Source organism: Schistocerca cancellata, chromosome 2 (assembly GCF_023864275.1).
Source record: "Schistocerca cancellata isolate TAMUIC-IGC-003103 chromosome 2, iqSchCanc2.1, whole genome shotgun sequence".
Taxonomy (NCBI): domain Eukaryota; kingdom Metazoa; phylum Arthropoda; class Insecta; order Orthoptera; family Acrididae; genus Schistocerca; species Schistocerca cancellata.
The window spans coordinates 368,107,388-368,120,614 of record NC_064627.1 but is presented as its reverse complement, the minus strand read 5'-3'; the positions used below and the strand labels follow the sequence as shown (position 1 = coordinate 368,120,614).

At 37.7% G+C, this 13,227-nt stretch overlaps 1 protein-coding gene across 3 annotated transcripts in view; it reads left to right on the top strand.

Annotated features, from left to right (window-relative positions):
- Positions 1 to 4,879: 4,879 nt before the first annotated feature.
- The window catches only part of LOC126161760 (mitochondrial import inner membrane translocase subunit Tim21), a 52,407-nt gene continuing 44,059 nt past the window's right edge, over positions 4,880 to 13,227 (top strand). The window contains exon 1 of one of the 3 annotated variants that reach the window (XM_049917814.1): positions 4,880 to 5,015. The gene's annotated coding sequence lies outside the window, so the exon portion shown is untranslated. Of the gene's footprint in view, positions 5,106 to 13,227 lie in introns of all 3 variants that reach the window. The other 2 variants (XM_049917813.1, XM_049917815.1) reach the window with 2 other exon arrangements.

Sequence of the window (13,227 nt, the reverse complement as noted above, 5' to 3'; positions counted from 1 at the left end):
CACACACACACACACACAAATTTTCAGTGAACACACTACTGCACTGAAATTGGGCAGAAGTTATGTTGTACTTATATACAAATCAGTTGGTTTTATTAAGAAATTCATCAATGGAGTAGAAGGAGTTGGCCACCAATAAATCCTTTAGGCTTCTCTTAAACTGAATTTCATTGGTTGTTAAGCTTTTTATGGCTGCTGGCAAGTTATTGAAAATGTGTGTTCCTAAATAATGCACACCTTTTTGTACAAGACTAAGTGACTTTAAATCCTTGAGAAGATTATTCTTATTTCTAGTATTGATTCCATGAATTGAGCTGTTGGTTTGAAAAAGTGATATATTTTTAATGACAAATTTCATTAAGGAATAAATATATTGGGAAGCTGTAGTTAGTATCCCTAGTTCCCTAAACAGGCTTCTGCAGGATGTTCTTGAGTTCACACCACATATAATTCTTACTGCACGTTTTTGTGCCCAGAAAACTTTAGCTTGGCTTGATGAATTACCCCAAAAAATAATCCCATATGACATTTTGGAATGAAAGTAAGCATAGTATGTCAGCGTTTTCATTTTTATATCCCCTATGTCTGACAAAATTCGCATTGCAAACAGAGATTTGTTAAGACGCTTCAGCAGTTCTGTGGTGTGCTCCTCCCAGTTGAATTTATTATCAAGCTGTAATCCCAAGAATTTAACACTGTCCGCTTCTTCTATCTTCTTGTCATCGTATGTGAGACATATACTCTTGGGACACCCCTTACAAGTTCTGAACTGCATGTAGTGTGTTTTTTCAAAGTTTAGTGACAAAGAATTGGCTAGGAACCAGTGATTAATGTCCATAAATATTTTATTGGCTGATCTTTCTAAGACTACACTTGATTTGCTATTTATTGCAATGTTTGCATCATCGGCAAAAAAAAAAAAACTTGGCATCTGGTAATGTTACTGATGAAAGGTCATTGATATACACAAGAAAAAGTAAGGGCCCCAAAATGGAACCTTGTGGGACCCCACATGTAATTAGTTCCCAGTCGGATGATGCCTGATAGCTTGATACATGTCTCTTTCCTAATAACACCCTTTGTTTCCTGCCAGAGATATAAGATTTGAACCATTTTGCAGCATTTCCTGTTACACTATAATATTCTAGTTTACTTAAAAGGATATTGTGATTTACACAGTCAAATGCCTTTGACAGATCACAAAATATACCAGTTGCCTGCAATTTTTTGTCTAATGAATTAAGCACATTTTCACTGTAAGTGAAGATAGCCTTCTCAATATCAGAACCTTTTAGGAATCCAAACTGTGACTTTGACAGTATGTTATTTGAGATAAGATGATTATAAAGACGACTGTACATTACTTTTTCGAAAATTTTTGAGAATGCTGGCAACAGTGAAACTGGACGGAAATTTGATGCTATTTCTTTATCTCCCTTCTTAAACAGTGGCTTAACTTCAGCATATTTCAGTCATTCAGGAAATATTCCACTGATAAACGACTGGTTACACAGATAGCTTAATATGTTACTTAGCTCAGAATCACATTCTTTAATTAACTTTGTTGATATTTCATCATACCCACTAGATGTTTTTGATTTTAAAGATTTTATGATGGACATTATTTCTGTTGGGGTAGTGAGGGTCAAATTCATATTATGGAAGTTACTTGAAATGTCTGGTCTAAGGTAATCTCCATAGCAGCATCTACCGAACCTGACAACCCCATCTTTTCAGTAACAGTTATAAAATGTTTGTTAAAAAGTTCTGCAACACTATACACATCTGTCACCAATGTATCATTTACTCTTAATGTTATTTGTTCCTCTTCATGTCTGGTTCTACCGGTCTCCTCCTTCACTATATCCCATATTGTCTTTATTTTGTTATCTGATATGACTATCTTTTCCTTGTAATATATTTGCTTTGACATCCATATTACAGTCTTTAATATTTTGCAGTATTTCTTATAATGTGCTATAGCATCAACATTGGAAATGTTTCGGATTGACAGATACAGTTTTCTTTTAGTTTTACAAGATACCCCTATTCCTCGAGTAATCCATGGCTTCTTTGTAGACTTTGCTCTAACCTTGGTAAGTTTTGGGGGAAAGCAGTGTTCAAATAAGGTAAGCACTTTATTAGCAAAAATGTTATATTTTTCATTCATGCCATGAGCACTGTAAACATCAGTCCAGTGAATGTCTCTGAGGAGTGTCCTAAAATAATCAATTTTTGGCTTACTGATTACCCTCTTGAGTTCAGATTTAACAGATTTTATATCCTGTTCAGTATTAACATTTAACAGAAGGAACTGCATGTCATGGTCTGAGAGGCCATTGACTATTGGTTTTGTAATATAATTTTGTTCATTGGACTTTTCTATTGTCAATGGCTGTTTGTGAGCAAGTGGCTATCCTAGTGGGGAACTTTACTGTGGGAATTAAGTTGAATGATAGTGTTACTAACTCAAATAAGTTCTTATTGGGAGAGTCTTTAAGGAAATCTACATTGAAATCACCAGTAACCACTATTTCTTTGTTTTTGGTTGTTAAATGGGCCAGTACAGCTTCAAGGTGGTTTACAAACAGATTAAAGTTACCTGCAGGTGCTCGATATACACTTAATATTATGAAAGATTTTTGTGAAAATCTAATTCTGTTGCACATGCTTCCATATGCTGTTGTAGGCAAAATTTATGAATGTCTATGTTCTTAAATTTATGAGAGTTCCTGATGAATGTGGCAACTCCTCCTTTCTCCATTTCTGATCTACAAAAGTGAGATGCTAACCTAAACCCTGTAACACTTAAAAGTTCTATACCAGTGGTCACATGATGTTCAGAGAGGCAGATTATGTCAGCTGGGTTTGAAGACTCTAATTCATCTATGCAGATAGTTAATTCATTAATTTTATTTCTCAGTCCTCGAATATTTTGATGCAATAAAGATAGCTGACATTTCACATTGACTGAGTTAAAATATCTGCTGACAGTTGAAAATTCTTAACCAATGGCTGTTTATGCTGATGTAATAAGCTGGAATTATGTTTTTTGATTTCTTTCTCAAACTGAAGGTTTTTCTCAGTTCTAACCTCTCTTAAAATTTGCTTTCTTTCTGTCCTCCCTACCCTAAAAAAGGGTCTTTTCTGAATCCTATAACCACTGGTATTTTACCACTCATGACAGTGCCTCCCCCCTTTAACTTTCCTGCTATTTCCCCAGCCAATTTACCCTTCCCCTTCCTGTTGAGGTGAAGGCCATGCCTAGTATAATCCCACCTACTGAGAGAATCAACATGAACCACACCAATGTGTGACCCCGCACCCGACATGAGCAGCCGTTCCAGCTCCAAATTAACTCTCTTGACAGAAGAGCTCAAATGAGGTCGGTCATGGCGCCCAAGAACAGATACAAACTCAACACTAGTATGCTTCGATGCTGATGCAATCTTCGCCAGGTCACACTCTATACTGTACCCAGGATCTCTGTCAATACTGTTACTTGCCCCACCCACTATAACCACGGTGTCTTCCTTAGTGAAATCTTTGCAAAGTGATCCTAAATCCTCCGTCACCTGCTCCAGACCAGCACTAGGTTTAAAAAAATTGGTGACCTGGTATTCTGATGCTAGTTCATCCTGCAAGAGTTGGCCAACACCTCTTCCATGGGAACTACCTAACAACAACACTTTCTTTCTCTTTTCTGATTTCCCTACATTCTTACTTTTCAATTTGCTGCTGAAAGTTTGTTGTGCCCTGTCTACACCTGCAACTGCTTGAGGTTCACCAGCTTCTAACTGAAGCAACAGGTCAAATCTATTTTCCACATTCACCATAAAGCTGTCAGACAAAGTTCTAGGCCTGTTCCTCCTGTTGCCTGTTGCCACTTCCCACCTCTCTTTACCCTTCTCCCTCCTTAACCTGTCAAGATCTCCCCTGGCTTTGTCTAACTCAGCCTGAAGGGCAGCAATTTTCCCCTCCTGTTCCAGTATCTTCCTATCTCTACTACAAATCCTACAAAACCACTGATGAGTCTCATTTACTTCCCCTATTCCCATGCCACTACAGTCACCCACATGGAAAAAACTACAGCACCCATCACACCAAAGCCCCGACCTAACAATTCTACGGCAAGTCAAGCACTTTTCACTCATGATAAACAAAATAGTTGATTAAGAATAAGTCAGTTAAATTACAGATAAACACGAAAATATTGTTACACAAATTTGGCCTATACGCAACTGTGTGTAAACAAAAACAAAAGTGCAAAGTTTCTGAAACAACAAGTTAAACTTTACGCTACTTTCTGGAAATGCTAGTTAAATAATGAAGAGGTACGCTAAGTTAAATTGCTGGAGAGAGCAAGGAACAACTAAACGAAATTCTATAGATTTGCTGCAGCAGAACGTAAACAGAAAATACGACTGTACGGTCTTTTCGCGTTTTCTGCTATATTACGTAAAGAAAAATGGAACCTTTAATGGTACACTTAAACGGCACACTAATACACTTATTTACCACGTAATCAGTACTAATCTATACGTTTTATAATCTAAAATAACTTATCTTTACGAGAACACCAATACTCGCGCTAGTCGCCTGGCTGCAGGGCTGCCAACCTCAGTGTTACAGGTAGTGCTGTGTGCTAAAATAGTCTACATTTGTGTAGAAGAACATGAGGAATGGCATAAGACGCAAAAAATTTGACTACTGGAGATTCTTTATTATAAAACGACATGCGTTTGGTCTTCATAAGACTTTTATTACAGTCACACAAGACGGTATTAACCAAGCTGACTTGCCTCAAACTTTATTCTTGCAGCTATAGTTAGTTAGAACTACTGCTAAAGATCAGAACAGTGGTGTTAGAGCAGTAATTCTCACGATACATCTTAAAATGATCTCATTACTCTGACCAGCAATCAGGCGCATCGCTACTGCAGCAAGTGGATAATCTATGATGCGATTGTGTACCTTTGCCGTCTCAAAGTAATTGGTAGAGTTGTCTGCTGCCGGTGCGTAGAAAAATAAAATAGATAAAACCAAGGGGGTGACTGGAGAAACTGTCAGGAATATGTTGATTGTAATTACGTAGTACGCGAAGTGTAAGTTTGGGAAAATTTTAAACTGGCTTGAAGTTATCGAACGTCTTGTGATATTAATATCTATAATCCTTATTGCTGCTGTTCAGTTTATTCTGAAGTGGTTCACTAGCTGACGAGTCGTATGCATGGCAAAACTTGTAATGTGCCCTAAACTTTCTGTTATTGTAAAGGAAAACATATTTTGAACAGTTTTACTTCTGTTTTGTATCTCCACAGCCCCCGGCTCTAGTCTCTTGACGGGTCAGAATTTGTTCCCGCCATTGCGCTTACAGCTGTATATTAAAGGATACTGTAAAAAATACTGTTACTTATAAGGTTGAATTATGTCAGCATTTTTTATTGTTATTCCGATATAATCCCTTTTATGTAGTTAAGATACTGACTGTTCCAATCTGTGAGATATTTCTTGGTGAGAGTCACATTTCTTGGGACATGCATATCAGTAACCGTGTGTGTGTTTCATATTGCTGCAGTGGAGCAACCCTATACCGTGTTGTAATTACTTTCTATGTTTAGCACTGACCTTGCAAACGACCTGTTCAGAACTTATTTGCTATCCTTTTGAAGTAGGTTTAGTTTTCATATATGTGAGTGAGTGAGAGAGATTACTTTTATGCGAATTAGAGACACATTCAGGTTGTATGCGTCCCTAACATTCTCTATATTAGTGGCAGCCTTTACTCCTTTGGATATCTTTCTTATCTACTTCTTCCACAAAGCTTTAGCTCAGCGCTAAAGACTTTATTGCCATGTGTGTAGTATTTTCTTATGTGCTCTTATTCTTTGTGGCAGATAGCTTCTTTCTCCATAAAATTTAGTTTATTGGAAATTATTTTCTTTGTGGAAGATTAAGATAGTCCAGTTAATAGAATCAATTGTAAAATTTAATTTTTGGCGACATGCAGTGAGTAAAACTGCACATACATGAAGAACTGTAAACATTTTGTACTTAAATTCACAAATTGTTTACCTGATAAGGCACAACTCTCACTACTACTAATGGATTCACATGACAATAACAGCGTCCAGAACAAAAGGTTCCTACTTCAGAGATTAGTGAGAAACTTTTCTGGAGTAAAATGTGTTGTAGGGAAGGAGATAGGGTGGGTGGCCACTTAAAACTTGTGCTAAAAGGAATCCACTTTGTAGTTACTGCTTCAACCAACACAAGTTTAAGATAGAGCAAATTAAAATAATGAAGAGAAGAAATGTATCAATTACTGATATGCCAATCTCATTTTAACTCTACTGTAAAGGAACTACTAATTGTATAACATTTCATAGGAGAGCTAATATTGGCTGAAAGTTGTATAGAGCAGGGAGATTAAGACTCAGGAGTATAATGATGGTTTATTGCTAGTACAGTATACAGATTATGTTTCTGTGAGCTGCTTGTCTTTCATTAATGTATATCTTTACTTGTTACACATTAGTGGAGGTTCACTTCCATGATGGGCTTGAGATAGAACAATGTGTAACTAAATGACTTCTCTCCAAAGTACATAGTTACACACCTTGTGTCCAGCATCAGATCTCTCAAACTGTACCATCAAAGTCAGTAATTCACTCTTAGCAGCAATCATTGCTCAAAAATGTACAATAAGTATAGAAAGTGCTGAACGATAGAAGGTCTAGCAAATGGCTTTTCCAACAACTGTGCACACTGAAACTAGTTTCAAACAAAAGTAACATCCCTAAAGATGGTACTAACAAGGAAAACTCATCATCACACACCTCTCAGGTTTAGTGGTACAAGGGCTCATTGGACAGCCCGACAAAAACTAAAAACCGATCAAGCACGGAAACAGGAGGCAGGTGTACTGGACTGTGAAGAAGAAGAAGAAGAAGAAGAAGAAGAAGAAGAAGAAAAGCAAACTAGAAACAGTGAATGGTCCAAGAACAAGAAGTGCAATATAGAGCAGCTGGGTAAGCAAATGGCATTGTAGTTAAGTGGGTACAGTGTTGGACTGCTAAGTGAGTGAGCTGTGTTCGAACCACCCTCGCATCTTTTTTTTCTTTTTCCACTATTCACATAATTCAAATTTTTGTCTGTGTCGTAGGGTGACATCCGTTAGCAACAGCTTGGTGTAAGGTAGGGACCTGTAATGAAAGTTGATTCTGCAAAGCTACTCTATTAGCTGCTGAAAGCAAGTGGCTTTGATGACAAGGCAACAAATCGACCAAATCCTTAACTGGGAAACATGTCTGGTGTGTCATACATGGCATTAGTGACAGTATATGTGTTATATGATAGGAATCTCTTATCAACGGACCTAATTTGTACGCCTGGTGAGTGAGATATGCCTCCTTGCCCGCTATAGGTGTTTGTATGAATGTGAATGTGATCACTTCCAAGGAAATGGTGAAAACATAGTAGTTTGTCACATAAGCTGCAACAAATGAATGCAATAGTTTCACAGTAACACAGCTTCTCAGTGCTCATTTCAAAACATATGTTTTTGAAGTTGCATTCTGTTTTGTAAGTCTTGACTCTTGAATTCCTTTGTTGTAACATAGTTCATACCTGTTTGTTGCCTTCATTTTTGTTAGACGTCGATGTGGTATCTCGCTTGCTCTCACTATTTATCACATTTACTTGTGACAGTAATGTGTTCTTTCCGTATGACTCGTATTCCATAACCAATGTATAGTATAACAACTGGCTAGACTACAGAAAGAGAACACATTTCAGTGGCCGAACGGACAGTTCACAATGTTGTGAAAATAAATAAATAGGACAAGGGAGTTTTGAAGATGGTTCGCCCACTTGGCAGACAAACACTATTACCACTTATCCACTATGCCTTTGCTGTTTCATGTTTGCTCTTCTTGTTCTTGGACTGTTCACTGTTTTTATTTTTATTTATTTATTTATTTTTTTTTTCACACTTCAGTACAGCTTCTTGCTATTTTCATGCCTTGTCGGTGTTCAGTTTTTGACAGGCTATCCACTGGGCTGTATTACCACTAAATCTGAGGGGGTATGATGGGAGTTTCCCTTGTAAGAATTAAAACATCTCAGCCAGTCATGATATATTCAATTGTGGCAATGTCCCCCCTCAAACTCTTGTTTGTGGTAACAGTGATCTGTAGCATAACCCAAGGTGTAAGATGGATTAGAAGGTTACAGCATGAAGTGAAATAAATGTTGTGGTAACAGACAGATCTATAGCTCAGCCCAAGACCTATGTTCACCCATATTTAATGCATGCAATAAATAGCTAAAACTGTACTGTAGGTCCAGAAAATATATATTGTGTAATAGACAAATCTTGGATGAGTTTTTAGTGCTTATTGTTTACATATATCATACATCAACTATGAAAAATACAAGGAGTGGAAAGAGGGGAGGCACAGCAAGTCTTACAGCGATGGTTTGAAGAAAGAAAAGAATGAATTGTGTAGGCCTCAGTTTCTGTCCACTGTCCTGATGAACAGGGTGTGTCGGTGGCCTACGTATATAAACCTAATTCAGAATTATATGATGGACAACATATTATCATTCAGACAAATTTTTGAATAGGCTATGTATAAACATCAACTTGATGAGTAGTTAATCGATCAATAACTAAACCTAGAATATGTATACAAAATAAACAGCTGAGTAAACGCCAACTTTCATACCCTTCTGGTGTATAGTAGTGTCCACTACAGTGGACAGCTGTCAATGGTCGCTTCTGTGGGTTTTTCAATCAGTCCTGAGGCTGGAAATGCACAGAGTCCACTGCAGTGGGCACTCCCTACTGGTGTTGTACCCTGCATGCATTTACAGCCTCATGACTGAAATAGCAGGAGAAGTCCAGTCCACTGCAGTGAAAATGGTGCACCACAGGGAAATATTGGTCCACTGAATAAAAGTATTGCGAGCGTGTAGGTAAATTATGTATCATCACAAGTTTTTGTGAATATAGGTCATCAATCTTGCAACAAACTATTTACTTTATGCAAAAAGAAAATTCTCTTGAGAAACCTAAAATGAGAGAGAATTGATGACCAGTTCTTACATTGAGAAATATCTGTTCTGCCAATACAAACACTTAAATTATGCACACTATCCTAACTTTCAGAACTCCTCCTATGGTCTGGGTAATCTGTCCTCCCTTTTTAAGCTTCCCAATCTATCCCTCTCTCCTGGCAAAGGAATAATTACCTCCTTCCATTTATTTTCTTGATACATAAAATTTACTGGGATACTGGAACTACTTTTGCTGTTGCCACTGTCATCCAAATGTCTCTACCACAAAAATTAAATAATTCATATTGAGCTACTTTTAGACTGTGAAATACTTCTGGTATAGTGTTGCAGTATTTATAAATTAATAGCTGCAACTGCTATTTATAAGGCCCAGTTAACTGTGCAGTAGCTCTTCAAGATTTATGTAACCGTATTCTTTGACTCGAAAAGTATTTGTGTAGTGGTATTCATATCTGACTTAATTATTATGTTCTCCTTACTATCTGTAAACAACTGGTGTGCCAATAGTTGATCAATGTTTTATGTTCTTTATCAAAAAATCCTTGAAACTTAGTAGTCCACCAGAATGAAAGTAAGAAATTCCCTCTCTAATGAATTCACTGTTGATAGGATGTTAACCGATATTTCCCTTGCTCTTTTTTATTTTTTACAGTTAGACATAAGGCTTGTCTTTTATGTGTTAATTCATTTCAGCAGTGGGCTTACCAGTTAATATTTTAACAGGGTACAATAGTTAACCAAGGAACACAAAACGCTACTGAACATTTGGAGGCAGGTTTGTGGGTCTCTGAAGCTATCATATGGAACTGTGGCCCTAAACTTATTTATTAACACTGCAGTCCCTTCAGTTTCAATCATGACTTATCAGCTGAAAGTTAACTATTTTGTGGTAGAATATACTTGGCCTATGAATAAGACTTTTTTTTGCGTATATTGCTCAAGTAGATACAGCAAATTGATGCACACCTGCGCATTGTGGCTCATATGTCCTATATTGAACTGTTCAGTGATAGACAATGCCAACAACTCAGTCAAGGTTTAGGTTTACCTCTAAGCAGAGTTTGTTGTTGGTTCACTTCTCTGCTATTACAATGACCACACACTTGTGTATTGCTGAGTTGCTGGAAACATACCCTTTCATGTATATGAGATGCTTTTCCAGCATGACAGAGCACCATTCCAAATCTACGTGTCAACAACCATCTTGTAGCTGCATTTCCTGGATTGTAGAGTAAAAGAAGAACTACCCTCCTCCCAGCCCACCTCTTTTTTAGAGCTCTTGAAAAAATTCCTGAAGAGATAGCTAAAATATGGTTTTCCATGAAACTTTTGTGAGTGGGGACATGAAGTTGTTACTTTATAAGCTTTCCCAATGGAATAACTTATGATACTCTTCTCTAGTTTGCAGCTGGATCTTCAAGTAAAGTTGGCACAGTATTTCGACAGTCCATCTGGCTGCCATCTGCACTGAGAGAGGTGACACAGTGATCAGTACACTGGACTCACATTCAGGAGGACAACAGTTCAAAAACCGTGTCTAGTCATCCTGATTTAGGTTTTCCATGATTTTCCTAAAGCGCTTCAGGCAAATGCCAGGATGCTTCCTTTGAAAGGGCATGGCTGACTGCCTTACCCACCCTTTCCTAACCCACTGGGACTGATGACCTTGCTGTTTGATACCCTCCCCAAAATCATCCTACCAACCATTGTCATATTCAGGTGAGACACAGTTGTTGCTGTGTCTCATTGCTTAACTGATCATCAAAATCTTCTGCAACTAAGTATTTTTTTAAATACAGGACAGTGCAAGGTTCCACGACTTGCTCAGATGATAGCCCTTGTTCCTGTTAATAAGAATATCAGCCAACCTAATTTCATTCAGAACGCAGCCCCAGTAATGAGAAGGGTCAGCAACCACCTGTCTCATGTTTCATCGTGTGCCTTAGCTAAGCAATGCTCCACCAATGAGGATTTTTCCATTTTGTTGTGATTGTATGGAGGTGATCCACACAACTTTCCTCAGCAGTATGAATAATTTCAGTATTATACACTTTACCACAGTTGCATGGAATCTTGTAAAAACTGAGCTTCCTTTGTGCCAGATAGTCTTTAACAGAACCTAAAAGCGTATTAATCTTGGATAGCACATGTTGCTGTCCTGCCATATACTGGGAGTGTATGAACTAAAAAAGGGATAATTTTAGGAAATTTTAACATTGAGACTGCATTTTGTATGTCAGCCAAGATTAATGTCCTCTTTGGATCTGTTTAAGATAACCTGGGGCTAAGGAAGCGGTTTTTTTTTTTTTTTTTGTACATAAATAAGATTCCATGCTACTGTGTTAAAGCATACACTGGTCAAATTATTCAGTTGGTTGAGAACAGACATGTGGAGCACTGCTGCCACACGAGATTACAACATACCAAAATATCTGGTCTTGGTGTAGCATTGCGTAGCTGAGGGGGGCCAATAAAAGATGAAACAATGCACTGATTTGCATTACATCAAGATGTTCTCAATTGACAGAAAATATCGATGGTTAGTTATGACAACACATTGTTTTTGTTTGCCTTCTCCACCACCAGCAGCACTAGTATTTTTTCCGATGTTAGCAACATTCATGGCACTTGTTGTATGTGATAAGTAATCTGTGCTGGCATATGAAGGGGTGTCGGTTCCAATTTACCACAATTTGGCAAGACTCGACAATAGCAGCATCTCACCTGAAGATGACAGACAGGTGGTCTATTAAATATTGTATCAACATGACTTCATTCAGCTGCAAACTTGAGAAGTATATGGACATGGAATTACTTGCCAGCAATCGTTGTGATATGTGTAACAAAACAGGGACATTGTAAAGAGTGTAGCATATTATTGTGCACCAATTTCTTATGTGTCTTGTAGCTGATGGCCATCACTGTGAGTATTTTATGTCAGAGCTGTGAATAGTGAACCATTAATATATACCTGTAGATGTCAGTACTGAAGCAAGTTTATGTACAAGTGCGTAAGTAATATGTAAAAATCTGTGTAATTAGTAAATGGATGACATTAAAGTAATTAAAAAACAAGAAGACATAGAGTTGTCTGCAAAGCTTACAGGTTTGGTTTAGCATTTCAAGAAATTATCCACACAGTCCCACACCTCATTGATATCCTGGTGTGATGGTTTATTACTAACAATCATAAATATATATTTTTACATTGAAATGAAACTTAAGACATACAAAGAAAGAGGGTACTTCATTACCTTAATTCTTGTGTTTATGAAATCATATACACATTGAACTTCAAATGACACATGCTTCACAGGTACAAATTTAGCATTGTGGAAAGCTACATTTTGCACTTTAATATTTTATTACATTTTGCATCTGTCTTTAGAAACTACTTCCACAAATGTCAATACAACATACTACAAGGTGTACAACTTTGTTTCTGCCATTTTTACACAACATTTGGGGCTTTAATGAAACAAATTGGTTAAATATGAATCATTCAAAGTATTTTCCATCGCTGGCCACTTCTTTCTCCCATCTTTCAGGCAGTGTATGACTCCCGCGTCGGAAAAATTGTTCATCTTTTGAAGCGATCCACAAATCGAACAAATTTGTGACTTCTTCATGAGATCGAAAGTGTTGGTCAGCCAGGGCATGCGCCATTGATCTAAACAGGTGATAGTCAGAGGGAGCAATGTCTGGAGAATACGCGGGTGGGGTAGGAAATCCCGTTTTAACATTTCCAAGTACGTTTTGACCTCTTTTGCAACTTGGGGTCGAGTGTTGTCGTGCTGCAAAATCACTTTATCGTGCCTCTCGCTGTATTGCGGCCATTTGTCTTTTAATGCTCTGCTCAAATGCATTAACTGTGTTTGATAATGAGCACCTTTGATTGTTTCACTTTGTTTTAACACTTCATAGTACACGACGCCGAGCTGGTCCCACCAAATGCAGAGCATGATCTTGGAGCCATGAATATTCGGTTTGGCTGTCAACTTGGAAGCATGGCCGGGTTATCACTGTGATTTTCTGTTTTTAGGGTTATGGTAATGAACCCATTTTTCGTCCCCGGTCACAATGCAACACAGAAGTCCCTACCCTTTTTGCCTCTGAAGCAACTGTTCACAAACATACGAATGCCGT